General features: G+C 45.2%; 1 pseudogene; it reads left to right on the top strand.

Moving 5' to 3' along the window:
* The first annotated feature begins 9,656 nt into the window (after nucleotides 1-9,656).
* Nucleotides 9,657-9,835, top strand: LOC142568450 (U2 spliceosomal RNA; annotated as a pseudogene).
* The last annotated feature ends 5,644 nt before the right edge of the window (nucleotides 9,836-15,479 follow it).

The following is a 15,479-nucleotide window of genomic DNA, read 5'->3' as shown; positions in this document are numbered from 1 at the left end:
ATGTCGGCCTGGTGCTCTGGCTCCAGTCCAGTGTAAATAGCCTGTAAATAGCCTCTTTCATCTGTGTCTTTCTACACGTAACAATATGATACGTGAAATGTAGGGGATAACGCTCACTCAAGCTTTCACATACCGCCTTATCCTATCACCTGTAAAGCGTGCAACACCGCAGTAGTTCTTTTAGTGCGGTGATGCCACTTTGGTGTACCATGAGCTGCAGCAGAATGGAGGAGGAGGAGGAATAAAATTTCGTTGTAAAAATTAGCGGACGGTGGAGTCGTCCGAGGTGGTCGGCGTCCCTAGTCCATGATGCTGTGGGCCTTAGCCGATAGCTTGGCCCTGCTCACAAGACAATGCTGGTCTTCAGGGCTCGGACTTGTCAGCTGGGCCTCCCACTGCTCGACGGCTGGTCCGGTTATATGTGGTGTCGATAGGTTGTGCCCACACACCCATGTCATGTGGTAGAGGGTATTGGGCGCAGAACAGAAGGCGCACTTGTAAGTGTAGCTCGCAGGATACATGGCTTGCAGCAAGGTGCCGTGCGGGAAGGTGCCGGTCTGTAGTTTGCGGAAGATCACCCCCTCTTCCCTAGTCGTCAGCTTGGGATGCGGGGGTGGGTAGGTCCTCCTACCCAGTCTGTAGTGGCTCAGGATGTCGCTGTGTTTTCGGGCCGCCATCGTGTAGGTCTACCGGGACTCATGAAAACGGCGGGATAGCCCGGAGAATGTGATCTCGAGCAGCAGCGCGAGCCGCTAGATTATCCGCCAGGGACTCGTGTCCAGGGGCCCAGACAATGTGTTCAGTTTGTCCCTCTCGCTGTTCTTGGGACCCCGGTAAGGGGGGCCATAACTGTCTCTGCTGATTATCAGGGCTTGTATTAATTTTATCGTGTCCTGCTCCTCGAGGCCCTGTTTTCTGTTAGTCACTCTTCGCACCAGGTGCGCGAATTGGGAAACTGTCGCTTGCAGCTTTTCAACGGCGACGAGACCGGCACCGTCCTTCTGAAAAGTGAGGCCCAGGATACGGAGTACGTCCACCTTGGCTATGTTGACTCCTTGCAAGGTCAATGTTGGGTCCGGTGTCTCCTGGGGAGGCCGCCCTCTCGTACTCTTTTTGAGGATTAGCAACTACGACTTTTCCGGGGCGCATGAGAGACCGCAGTGGTGTAGATAACACTCGGTCCTGTCGATGGCTTCCTGCAGAGCGCCTTGTTGTTCACCCGCCGATACCGTGCACGTCCACACGGTCAGGTCGTCCGCGTAGATTCTGTGACGGATACCCCTGATGTTGTCCAAAAGGTTCGGCAAATCCCTCATGGCTATATGTGTATTGAAGAGCAACGGGGAGATCACCGACCCCTGTGTGGTTCCTTTCTGCGGTATTTGGATCTTGTCCGTCCTGAGGTTCCCCAGGCCTATGGTCGCTGTTGGACCCGTCAGCAAGTCTCAGACGTAGTTGTACGTCCGCCGTCCGCAGTTGGTATGTTGTAGGCTGCCTAGCACTGCTTCGTGGGAGATGTGAAGGGGCATTCGACAACGTCTCCCACGCAGCTGAGTGAGTGAAAACCTTTATTATAAGGGTAGGCACGAAGGCCTACATGGGAAAAGGGATTAATATATGCCCTGATGGTTCGCAGCTTTCACGAACTCCCAGAGGGAGCCGATAACAGCCCAGGCGTCCAGGTGTGTTGGCGGGCAGACCCAGTCGTTAAGACAGTGGACCTGTCCAGACTTGTGTCTCCGGCGCAGTATTTGAAGGCCAGGACATTTCCACAGGAGATGGTTGATGCCTGTCTTCGCCCCTGTAGTGCAGGAGCGGTAGCTCACGGGCTTGAACTGAATGGTTTCTTTGATGTCATCATCCTATGCTATCTTTCTCTGTTTGTACCACCACCATTCCAGAATGTTTTCTCTTACCGCAGCCCCAGCTCTCGCCTTTATTGTAAGAACTTGGACTCCCTTGGGAATCCCGTTCGGGATCGGGTTCAGGTTTGCAGATGTGGGCGCGTGCCACCAAGGGATATTGCGGCTGTTTCCCGTAACTTGAACCAAACTTTAAGAATAGAGTGGTTGTTAGATGAATGAGACCTACGGTATATTGTTCGTAGTCGTCTTGATTTACTCCGCCAATTATTTTTAAGGGCGATGCGTTAGCTAATTAGTTCCGTTTAATTATGCAACATTCTAAATAATCGTTTTAGCGCATCAGTCGTACTTGAAAAGTTGCAAAGCCTATTGCAAAAACACACCATGCAGGTGCTTTCCATCGCGTAGCCTTTTATGCGTTTCCTTTTCCCGAGCTCTGAAGAAAGCTAAACGTGTACAACCCGACAGCAATACAGAGACGAAAAGAAGACAGGGCGAGCGCTGAAGAAAGCCCGCGAAATATATATTTAAAAAAATGATGTCACTGTGCTTTTGAATGCCCGAAAGACAGCACTCTCAATCTTGCTTCCAAAGAACGAGGCCATCATGCACATCGCAAAAGAAAAGAAACTGATCAACCGTGCCTCCAGAGTACCGTCAGCGCCTTCGTTATAAATGAAATCCGCCACTGCCCCAAATGAGACCGGCGCTGAGCATGGATACAAACTCTCTCCGCAGCTCTTCTTTAAAAGTTTTTTTTTTCTTATACGACACACATGCATATTTCGTTCTCTGGAAACACGATTGGGGGCGCTGCAATTCAACCACGCAAGCGCGCAGTGGAGTCATTTTTATATGTCGTTAGCTTTCTTCAGAGTCCAGTAAAAAAAAAAAAAAAAACTGCCGACGATTACGTTACTTCCTAATGCGAAATTTGAGCGCAGCTCTTCAGCTGTTTCGGCTTTTCGATATATTGAGGCAAAGAATTCGAGCAAGACATGTATGTACAGTTATAGACAACTTTTTATTCTTCACACCATATTCCTTCTTCAAGAAACACTCCACTCCCTGTTCTTGATTGTCATGAAGGAAGCTTGGCGGTCGGAGAAATAGATTGATATATGCTCGACTTGCTGTACCAATGCCTGGTTGGGCGTAGCGCACTTCTGGATTCTGGCGGCGACGGCAGTGGGCCTCTGCTCGGGCAGCTCGTTTAGCAGCAGCGGCAGACGAAGGACTTCCACCGGTTGCCTCGCTCATGCCTCAGAAAGAACTGTCTGAGAATGAACTATTTATATAGGCAAACGGATTTTATTATAATATACACCGTCTGTGAGCCTCGGACAATCCGTCTCGTGCGGAACATTTCGCACCAGCCGCCGCAAACGGAGCGTAGCTTGGCGCAACTGCCTCGCTTATCGGGAGGTCGCAGGAGGCAGCGTGTAGATGCGTAGGAACGTTGCGCGGCGAAGAGGGGGCAGCGATTGACTGACGCCACTGACGCTCCTAGCGAGTCAACTGAAGGTGCTCTGCGTTTCGACTTGTGAAGCGCGCACCGGGATCCGGTGATACCCAGCCGGCGCTTCGGCAACCGGAGAACTCCGCGTGGTCCCCGCCACGGAGTAGGGCGGGGGGAGGGGGCGGGAGGAGAACGGGTAAACGCAGTGGCGAATGGTGGCGGCTATGCGTTTCGGCTTGGGCAGCATCACATCATCGAGATCAGCCGCCACCGAGCCGGCGCCTGATTGCCGCCGCACAGGGGTCGCATTGGAGGAGGAGCGAAGAGAGCACGCTTCGCGCCGTGCGCGAGAGATGGCGCCAGGAGCACGCGCAGCTAGAGCGGCGCGCTGGCCCCGGCTATGGAGCTGGTTACGGCGAGAGACAACGGCGGCGCACAATGGCGACGGCGATGCGAAACGCAGGAATGGGCGACGAACAGCTGCACTCTTTTTAAAAAGACTACGTCGGAGACACTGCCCTATTGCAAAAACCAGCATCTTTCAGTGCCTTCCAGTGTGAAACCAGCGCGTTTTTTGGCACTGGATCGCACTGGGTACGCTGGCGCTCACTGGGACTCGCTAGGACACCAGTGAGAACGCTGGATAAGAGCTGGATCACACTGGAAGAGAAGCTGGTTCCACTGCCATGACGCTGCGCGCACAGGTTTGTGCTATACAGTCGCTGGTTCGCACTGGAAACTGCGCTGCTTGTGTTTGTGCCGCGCTGGTTCCAGTACGCAAGGACGAGCGTTGCTGAATATTAAATGCTTTATACAATTTCATCGCTTGATACTAGTCTTTTGTTCTAAATAGCGCTGTATCTTGGGGTCATAAAACTCTATTTCGTGTCGCAGCTTGGAATAAAGGTACGTGAACTGCCTTGTCTCATCATCATCATAATCATCACCATCATGTTTTATGTCCACTGCAGGACGAAGGCCCCTCCCTGCGATCTCCAATTACCCTTATCCTGCGCCAACTGATTCCAACTAGCGCCCGCGAATTTCACAATTTCATCGTTCCACCTAGTCTTTTGTCGTCCTCGATTGCATTTTCCTTCTCTTGGTACCCATTCTGTAACCCTAATGGTCGAACGGTTACCTAACCAGCGCATTACATGACCTGCCCAGCTCCATTTTTTCCTCTTTATGTCAACTAGAATATCGTCTATACCCGTTTGCTCTCTGATCCAAACCATTCTCTTTCTGTCTCTTAACGTTATGCCTAGCAATCTTCCTTCCATCGCTCTTTGCTCGGTTCTTAACTTGTTGTCAAGCTTCTTTGTCAGTCTCCTAGTCTCTGCCCCATATGTCAGCACTGGTAAAATGCACTGATTGTACACCTTTCTTTTCAATGAAAATGGTAAGCTTCCAGTCAGGAGCAGGCAATGTCTGCCGTATGCGATCCAACCCATTTTTATTCTGTGAATTTCCTTCCCATGATCAGTGTTCCCTGTGATTAACTGACCTAGGTAAACGTACTCCTTCAGACTCTAGAGGTCGACTGGCGATCCTGAACTCTTGTCCCTTTGCCCGGCTATTTTTCATTATTTTTGTCTTTTGCATATTAATCTTCAACCTCACTCTTACACTCTCTCTGTTAAGATCCTCATTCATTTGTTGTAACTCGTCTGCGTTGTTGCTGAATAGAACAATGTTATCGGCAAACCGAAGGTTGCTCAGATATTCGCCGTCGATCTTAACTCCTAAGCCTTCCCATTTTAATAGCTTGAATACTTCTAAGCACTCAGTGAATAGCATTGGAGAGATTGTGTCTCCCTGTCTGACCCCCTTTTTTATAGGTATCTTCCTGGTTTTCTTGTGTAGAATTAAGGTAGCTGTATAACCTCTGTAGATGTTTTCCAAGGTATTTACGTAAGCGTTCTGTACTCCTTGATTACGTAATGCCTCTATGACTGCTGGTATAACAACTGAATCAAATGCCTTTTCGTAATCTATGAAAGTCATATAGAGAGGCTTATTGTACTCTGCGAATTTCTCGATAACATGATTGATGACATGGGTGTGATCCATTGTAGAGTATCCCTTCCTGAAGCCAGCCTGTTCCATTGATTGGCTAAGGTCCAGTGTTGCCCTTATTCTATTGGAGATTATTTTGATAAACAGTTTATATAATACTGGGAGTAAGCTAATGGGCCTATAATTTTTGAAGTCTTTAACGTCTCCCTTTTTGTGGATTAGTATAATGTTTGCATTCTTCCAGTTTTCTGGGACCCTTGCAGTTGATAGAAACTTCGTATAAAGAGCCGCGAGTTTTCCAAGCATTGTGTCTCCTCCATCTTTGATTATCGACTGTTATTCCATCTTCTCCTGCCGCTCTTCCTCGTTTCATGTGTTGAAAGGCCCTTCTGACCTCATGGCTAGGTATAGGAGGAGTTCCTGTTTCTAATTTAGGTATCCTGACTCCTCTGGGTACTATTCATGCCAGTATAGAATTCTTCCACTGCTTTTACTATATCTTCGAGATTGCTGATGATATTACCATGCTTATCTTTGAGTGCATACATCTTGGTTTGTCCTATGCCTAATTTCTTTCTCACCGATTTCAGGCTGCGTACATTTTTTACGGCTTCTTCAGTCTTTCTCACGTTATAGTTTCGAATATCCCTTATTTTCGCCTAGTTGACCAATTTTGACAGTTCCGCGAATTCTATCCTATCTCTTGAGTTGGACACTTTCATTTTTTGTCGTTTCTTTATTAAGTTCTTTGTTACTTGGGAGAGCTTGTCTACTAGTTGCCTTGGTGCTTTGCCTCCCGCTTCAATTGCTGCCTCTGGAGCCAACCTAGTTGCGGTTTCATTCATTAGCTCAATTTCATCATCATCTCTCTGTTCTAAGGCAGCATATTTGTTTGCAAATACCAGCCTGAATTTGTCTGTTTTTACCCTTACAGCCTCTATGTTGACCTGTTTCTTCTTGACCCATTTAGCTCTTTCTCTCTTCAAATTGAGGTGAATCCTAGCCCTCACTAACCTATGATCACTGCACTTTACCCTACCTATCACTTCTACATCCTGCACAATGCTGGGATCAGCAGAAAGTATGAAGTCAATTTCATTTCTTGTTTCACCATTAGGGCTTTTCCAGGTCCACTTTCTGTTGCTACGCTTCCTGAAAAAAGTGTTCATTATTCGAAGCTTATTCCTTTCTCCGAATTCTACCAGCATCTCGCCTCTAGCGTTCCTAGAATCGACGCCGTTGTTGCCAATTGCTTGTTCACCAGCCTGCTTTTCCCCCACTTTTCTATTGAAGTCGCCCATTACTACAGTTTATTGAGTTTGCACTTTTCTCATCGCTAATTCAACATCTTCATAAAACTGATCTACCTCCTCATCATCGTGACTGGATGTTGGAGCGTAGGCTTGCATTACCTTTAATCTATACATCTTATTAAGTTTGATTACAACTGCAGTTACCCTCTCATTAATGCTGTAGAATTCGTCAGTGTTGCCCGCTATGTCCTTATGGATTAGGAATCCTACCCCGTATTGCTTCTTATCTAGGCGACCTCTACAGCAGAGGACATGTCCGTTATTCAGCAATGCATAAGCCTCACCAGTTCTTCTTATCTCACTAAGGCCGATGATGTCCCTAACAATGTCTGATAATTCCTCAAAAAGTCCTGCAAAGCTAGCCTCACTCGAGAGGGTTGGGGTGTTAAACGTTGCAAGGGTCAGTTTAAATTGGCGGCCTGACCGGATCCAGAGATTCTTAGCACCCTCTGCTGCGTTACAGGTCTGACCGCCGCCTTGTTCAGGTGCTCCGCAGCTGCTGGGAACTGAGGGTCATTGGGTAATTGAGTTAGCCATTTGGGAGGGGGTGGCCGAATACTACACCAGGGAGGCCGATTCCTGATCTGGTGAGGGAGTGTCTTGTTGAAGCTCTGTGGTCCTTCCTGACTTGGTTGTACGTGGATTAGTATAGCCCCACTCGCTCTCGGCATCTTGTGCTGGTGACAGGCGTCACTCCAAGCCTGCAGAAGTTGTGCACTGGAGGAGGTGAATTTCAAGCTCACCATCATTTAAAAAAAAAAAAAAAACTTATAGCGGGATTCCAACTTCCGACTTTGGCAAGCGAGCATCCGCCATAGCTCAGTCAGATAATGCCGCAGGCGGGGAGGCTACCTTATCGCCGACAAGTACAGCCCAAGGGCCCTACATGCCTAAAAAATTCTTTGATTTGTCCGCGATAGAAGTGTTTTCCTGATCGCGATGGGTAACTCAATATAGAACGATCTCTAAACGGTTCCGGCCTCGCAGTTCCGGAGTCGCACGTGCTCAGGTGACACTGCATTCGATAAGTATCACTAATCACTCATAATATCACTCATAAATATCACTAAGTAGTGTTAATAAAAAGCTTCAAAACAATCTTAAGGAATTGGCTGTACATACCTTTCGATACGTAGATGACTACCTGGTGTTTTGTTCATGCGATAACTACACCAAGAAAGCTACGGCTATTTTAAAAGTTTTTTGGGAATGTGGTGGGGGTCTTGGTTTCACGCTTGAGCTTATCCATAACAACAAATTACAGTTTTTAGGTCTCTGCTTAACGTTCCAAGAGGAACGTGTCTGTTGGTACTATTCGCCTAGGGCAAAGAAACCACTGCTTGAATTTTCTTCTTGCTATTCCAAACTTGTTAAACAGGGTATAGCCTACTCAGCCCTTAGGTCTGCCATTGCTAAGTCATGTCCACACAGTATACAACAAAGTTTTTCAGTACAGATAGATAGGCTCGAGAAGGCTGGTTATCCTGTTCCATTGTTATCACTAACCCGCGAAAAGCTTTCGAAATGGGTAAAAAGTGCTGCTAAGGAACAAGAAAAACCGAAAAAGCAAAGAAAGCTTGCTGTGGTGCCTTATGTACATAGGTTGTCACACGGTTTACGGAACGTGGCCAATGGATATGACGTCAATACAGTTTTCTCGCCCTCCCCCCCCCCCCCCCGCCACTTGTCTATCATGTGCCCTATAATAGATAAGAAACTTGAACAAGGTGTCAAAAGCAGAAAAAACGACTGCGGCGTTAGGCATGGTCCCCTTTAGTGCCTTGTAACACTGGTATAGTTTATCAGGTTCCACGAAAGTGCGGGAGAACTCACATTTGACAGAGCGGCAGGTGTAACAATATCAGACACGGGAAATAATTGAGGCATTTCACATTAAAAGATTAGGAGAGACTTGCGTTAGCCACGCATTAATATCTCTGTTAGAAAGAGAAATTCAATATCTTCTGAGCACGTGTGTTAATCTCAAGTAGTGTCTTTTTTTTTTTAGTCTTTGGCTTCCCTACCTATTTATAGGTTTAACTGATGTCTTTAGACATTGTCACGTTCACATGCTGCGGTATTTGCAATCACTTATATATATGCTGATAGTTTTAATAAAGATTTAGTTGAAAGTTGGCGCTTGTCCTGTCTGCTTCTAGTCTCTGTGTCACCTCGTGCTACAATCCAAGATTGTGTTACTATACCAACTCGCCCGATTTTCTATCCATTTGCATTACATTTGTAGTCTTTCTAACCCTAGATTACTACGATGAATGCATTTTTATTGGTCTAACATGTACCACTCTACTCTTAAAGTTTGCTTCAAATTACTTAGACACCCGATGGGTAGCCTAGGCTAATTCCATTGATATATCGGGAAAATGTATTATGAAACATAAATTTCACACTCTTTTGCCCTTCCCCGTGGCACTGACGGCATATAGTTCGAGAACTTCAATAACATGGAGCTCTTTGCAGGCTAAACTCTTATGATTTGCTCGTCAATTAGGCTTCGACACGGTCGATATGGCGATGCTGTGTACGCGTTGAGAAGACATTTGTATTCGTGCTGCAGTGGCCGTCTGTGTAATCTCAGAAACTTGGTGAGTTCACTCAATTTCGTCAAAAACTGTGCCCTTAATGAAGTGCTTTGGCTTGTTAAATCGGTGTGTCATACATCAAAGATAAGTTACCCAAAAAAGAGCGGAAAAGATAGAAAAAAATCATGAGCCATGTCACTATGTGAAAGTGGATGACAAGGGGAGCTGCTTACCATTCGACATAGAGGTGACACCGAATTTTGAACAAATGTACGATCTCAGTTATCGTGATTACTATATACATTCGCTAGGACGACGGGACCGTGGCCCCGAGGTGCCGGAGGAAATAGACACCCATGACGTTTCGACAGGACCGCCACCATGGGAGAGCGAAAGGGAAGGAAAGGAGACACGCAAGCGCTTGGGACGCCGACAAAGAGAGGGCGGTGCGAACGTAGACATGGCCGACGCGGGTCAAAGTGCAGTATCTGTTCTTGCCAGCTTAACATCTGATACGGGTTGTATTTCGACTGGAGATATTAAACTTATTTTGCAAGTTGGCGGAATGCTTGAAGCCAGCTTCACCTCCGCCGCGGGTCGACCTGGTATTGCACTAGCTTCGGGATCGGCCCATGGTTTATGGACATTGATTCGCTAGAAACCAGCCATATACAGCTTCGCTGTAAAAGGACGGGAAGGTTTATTGAGTTTAAGCGTCTATTGTGACGCCGTCTGCAGTGAGCAAAACTTCACTGCTTTTGTATATGCAACTGAAGACAGACGCTTCGTATGCGTTCTTTCTTTTATCATACTTAGTTAAAGCGTGAAGCGTTCTACCAGTATAAAAAGTGGTCTGTTGCCCAGCTGTCTGAAAACTGTAGTCTGTAGTGTAAGGTGATATGAATGCAAGTGCACGGAATTTGAGACATCCACAACCAGTGGCTATGGTGGCGACTAGCTGTAAACTTGTACTTGTATGGCAATGAACAGGAAATATCTCGAGTATTCTACATGCATAGCTGCACATTATGCCACAGAGAGAGAGAGTGTATATATATATATATATATATATATATATATATATATATATATATATATATATATATATATATATATATATATATATATATATATATATATATATATATATATATATATATATAATTATGGGTTTTTACGTGCCAAAACCACGATCTGATTATGAGGCACGCCGTAGTGGGGAACTCCGCAAATTTGGACCACCTGGGGTTCTTTAACGTGCACCTAAATCTAAGTACACGGGTGTTTCCGCCGTGGCTGGGATTCGATCCCGCGACTTCGTGCTTAGCAGCCCAACACAGTATCCACTAAGATCGATATATATATATATATATATATATATATATATATATATATATATATATATATAGTCATATCACAAGACACCAAGGGCAACAACGTTGTGGGTTCGGTCGCCACCTGTGGCAAGTTGTTTTTTCATCCACTTTCATTTTCATTAATTTATCGTTTCTTCTTTATTTTCATTTATTAACCACACGTAATTTCCCCTATGTTGTCCTTGGTGTCAGTGTTTGTTAGCTTCTTATGATATGACTAATAAAACAATCGGGCCCATCGGTTAATCCCCTCCGCAGGAGGATGTAAGTCTAGCTTGCGTTGCCGCACCTGTGGAGATGGCCGTTCTTCAAGTGAATGCTCCGCTCAACCTCAAAAGTGCTCCCTCTGTGGGGGAACACACCCAGCAGACTATTCGAATTGATCAGCTCGCGCTCAAGAAATACAAATTCTTGAAATAATCGACCGCTGTCGCTGATGCCGAAAGGATGCAATTGCAGTTATCAAAGACAGGGCCTTAGGATACTCTGGTGTTACAGCGCGCAACGCTCCAAGCATGGATCTTAATCTCTCAGAAGCAATTGACTCTGCTGTGGAAAAAGCAATGGCTAAAACTATGGATAAATTGATATCCAGTCTTTCTGATTGCTTAGCGCAAATAATTTCCAGCCAGATGCTGCAAATAATGCAGACCCCTAAGACAGCAATGCAATCCCCAGTATCTAACGCCACACCTCAAATGCCTAGTAACGAGGTAGAGACGCCTTCCACATTTGCAGAACATTCCACAGATACTACTCCGCTAGTCCAACCAGGCGAGGATGAGCCCTCTTATTCAGACATTGTTAGTGTCACAGATATGGAACTTGACACTCGAGCTCCCAGACGTATGGGATCCCCAATTTCAAAAATTATGAAACCAAAATAAAAATGAAATAGTCAACCATCTCCTATGCTTACAGAAAGCATTCTAAAGGCGGCAGTTTCCGCTGCTGTGCGTTCAACACCATTGGACAGCTGAAAGTACTGCAGTGGAATGTCGCTCTATATTTTCAGCTTTAACAGATTTATCTTGTCTATCTATTCAATTCAATCCAGATATCTTACTTCTTCAAGAAACTTGGCTTTCACCAGCTAAAAAGTTTCACTTAAAATGTTTTCGTTCTTTCCGATTAGATCGACACTCGCGAGGTGGAGGATTACTGATACTTGTTTCCAATAAAATTTGTCACAAGGCAAAAATTTCCTTTCAGATCATGGATTCCGACTGCGACATTATGGCCATGTATTTATGTCTCCCAGGGTACCATGCATTTTCAATTATAAATGCTTATTTCCCCACTGGTGTGCAAAGTACACGTCAATTTGATGGGGCTGTGCTTGCCTGTAGAAAAGAAATTTTGTTTGTAGGGTATTTATTCGCATCACGTGTCGTGGGGGCTAAAAAAAGATTTGTGTGGTAAGTGACTATGGAAGTGGACTATAGATAGCCACCTTTCATGTTAGAACACAGCACAAGTCACGGTTGCTAGAGGTCCCTTTCGTTCGGTGTTAGATTTAACATTTTGTAGCGCTGGCATGAAGGTTTTGTCGTGGGTAGCGGTTGACTCAGCTACCAACAGTGATCATCTTCCTGTGTCATTTGAAATCATTTGTCCGATAATATTTTTAGAATACCAGGCATGCTCATTTGTGAACCATACGAAATTTAAGACTTTCTTGCGCTCAGCCGTTTCGAATCGAAACTTGCCACTGCCAATGATAAGGAAATCGCTTCAACCATTTGCTCAATTCTAGAGGATTCCCGAAAGCAAGCTGAATTTGTCATCCCTTTGGCTAAAGGCACCGCTTCTCGTTGGTGGAATAATGAGTGTGCGCGGGACTATAGAAAAAGAAAAGCCGCTTGGAAAATGCTTCTGCATAATCAGTGCCAGGAAAAATTGGAAAAATTATTAGTTTCACGCTGGTGTTTTTAAGCGTACTGTTAGTCGAGCCAAAAACGAATACGATATTAGGCATTACGATTATCTATCAAATTCAAAAAAATAAGCGTGCTTTATTTGCATTTCTTCGTGCTAGGAAGGTGCTACCAACACCCTTAGCATTAGACCCAATTGTTTTGACCCCGCAAGAACTGAGCGCCTCCCCAGAAGAGATTGCCAGAGGCTTAGAAAATCGATTTATGGCCCGACTTCCGGCTATTCATTCTACATTAGATCCTTTGGATGGCTTTACTCCAATTTCCTTATCTGAACTAAATGAGACTGCACTATGCTTGCCGAATTCAGCCCCTGGCCCTGACGGTGTCACAAATGCAATCTTAAAAAATATTGTTACAGGAATCGCCTAACGTTCTTTTAGACCTGGTGAATTATTCAATTAAATATGCTTGGATTCCGTTGCAATGGAAGCTCGCCAAAGTAATGTTGATGCTTAAGAAACAAGAAGGAAGGTATGTATTGGAGAACATTAGGCCCATTGCGCTTACATCAAACGTAGTAAAACTCATTGAGAGGCTTCTTCACCTTCGTATTATGAAATTTATTAAAGATAATTCCATTCTTAGTCCCCCTGTCAGACTAGTTTCGGGGCCGGCTTCTCCATCTGGCATGCGCACGTCAACTTAGAAAGCCGAATACAACTCGCTCGACGTCATAGGAATACGCTGCGTTAGTGACGCTCGATATCGCTAAAGCATAAGACACTGTGGAGCACACTGTATTGATCAATCGGTTAACATCCTGTGGTGTTACTGGGTATATAGTAGCGTGGATTAAGTCATTCTTAGGTGAAAGAGAATTCTATTGCTACGAAAGCGGCTTTTCTTCTTCTAAGCACAAACAAACGAGAGGCGTAACGCAAGGCTCAGGCCTTTCCCCGGTACTTTTTAATATTCTCATGAGCACACTACCTTGTCATCAAGAAGTAACTACTTATGCTTATGCAGACGATATTGCGCTTTTCGCATCTGCAAACGACATCCACATGCTATACCAACGACTGCAAACTTACCTTTGTGCTCTCTAGAGGTGGTTAGATGTTAATCGCTTTATACTCAATGCCAGCAAATGTGCTGTTCTCGTTTTTCCGATACGTGACATAGTGCACATCTCATTGTCTTACCACCTTGAAGACATACCACAGGTGGAATTTGTTAAATACCTCGGAATTGTTTATAAGGCCTCTCTGAACTGGCGCCCACATACAGACCATGTGACTGGAAAAGGTACTGGTGCAATTGGCATATTGCGTAGGCTGAGCAGTCGTCGAATAGGATTGAGAAGAGATACACTCCTAATGATATATCGTGTGTACGTTCGCCCTGCATTAGAATTTGGTTGCGTGCTCTTCTCTGGAGCTCCAGCCTACATGTTCCGTCCTCTAATTCTCTTAGAAAGAGAAGCATTACGTCTGTGTTTAGGTCTTCCTAAATTTGTTGCAAATTCTATTCTTTATCTAGAGTCCCGTGTTCCTCCTCTTTCGTGCAGGTTCCGGCTTTTGACAGTGCAGACGTTCTTAAGGATTTATGAATCACCGCTGCGACATCCCCAAACAATCATTATTTCACAATCTGCGTTGTTCTTCGGTGTCAACTGGCCGCGACAACATACTCCGCAAATTATATTCGTGCAAAAATTACTTGACTCTTTGGGCGTGCGCATATGCGATGTACTTCCTATTCCCGACAGAGCTGTTGCAACGGATATTCCATTCGATGACATTTTTCCTAATAATGCAAACTTACTTCCACGCCGTATTCTAGACGGTATATTACAAGATCATCTGAAGAACCTTCAAACAAACATTGTAATTGCGGCAGATGCTTCACAATGGGAAGAAAAGTCAGGTGTAGGAATATTTTCCGCGATTCTTGATTGGACATTTTCTCTTCGGCTGCCACATTTTATACGGATCTTTTTATCCGAATTCATGGCCGTGGTGCTGGCATTACGCAAATTAGGACCATCAATTACGTCAGCCGTGATAGTCACTGATTCGTTATCATTGCGCTCATCCCTTACTGCTTCTCATGATTCTCGCGTGATGAGGGCGTTTCAATCATTGGTACCTGGGTACTTGAGAAGCATGCGTTTGGTTTGGGTGCCTGGCCATAATGGACTAATTATAAATGAAATTGCAGACTCTCTAGCCAAGGCATCGATAAGTGGCCTAATTCTCCCTTACTGCCCTTTGACTGATCATGTTACTGCGGATAGATTTCGCAGGAGTGTCATTATGCAGGCAGTATCAGGCTCCGCAATTACCAACTCTGGGGATTACCGACATCGCCTATACCCTTCGCACAGAGATTTTTGCCGAACACGGAAAGTTGAACTGTCCATCACGAGGCTGCGCTGCCGTATACCTGCGTTGAACTTCTATCTCCGCAGGTCTGGTCCAGTCCCCTCACCATTATGCTCATTCTGTGGCGAAGCGGAGACAATAGACCATTTCTTGTTGTCTTGCAGGCGTTTTTCTATTATAAGAAAACGACTACTCGAAATCCCGCTTCGCACTATTGGTCTAAATTTATCAGTGCCTGTGATCATATCATTTGGAGCCTCCATTATTGGGTTCAGTCACAGAAATGTTTGCTTGGCAATCCCAAATTATCGCATTGAAACCAATCGATTTCCATGTTAGACTGATCGTTCTCCCTCCCCACCATAGCTTTCTTTTATTTCTTATCTATTGTTATTTTTTTTTCTCTTTTTTATACCTGGTTTGCTTCTGATTATTTCTTTTTCTCCAAACACAAAACGTTTACTTTTAAACTCTAATGCTGAAATTGCTAATTCCCTTGTTATTATTATTATTTTTATGCACCTAATTTAACCGCCCGATTCATGGCCAATCCCCCACTGTGGGTATGTGCCACGGCCACTCAGGACAACAAAAACAACAACAACTACCTCTCGCTGCTCTATCGTTCTAGTCGCGAACGCTT

Source organism: Dermacentor variabilis, chromosome 1, assembly GCF_050947875.1.
Source record: "Dermacentor variabilis isolate Ectoservices chromosome 1, ASM5094787v1, whole genome shotgun sequence".
NCBI lineage: Eukaryota > Metazoa > Arthropoda > Arachnida > Ixodida > Ixodidae > Dermacentor > Dermacentor variabilis.
Note: the sequence above shows the minus strand (reverse complement) of the source record. Positions and strands in the feature narration are given on the sequence as shown.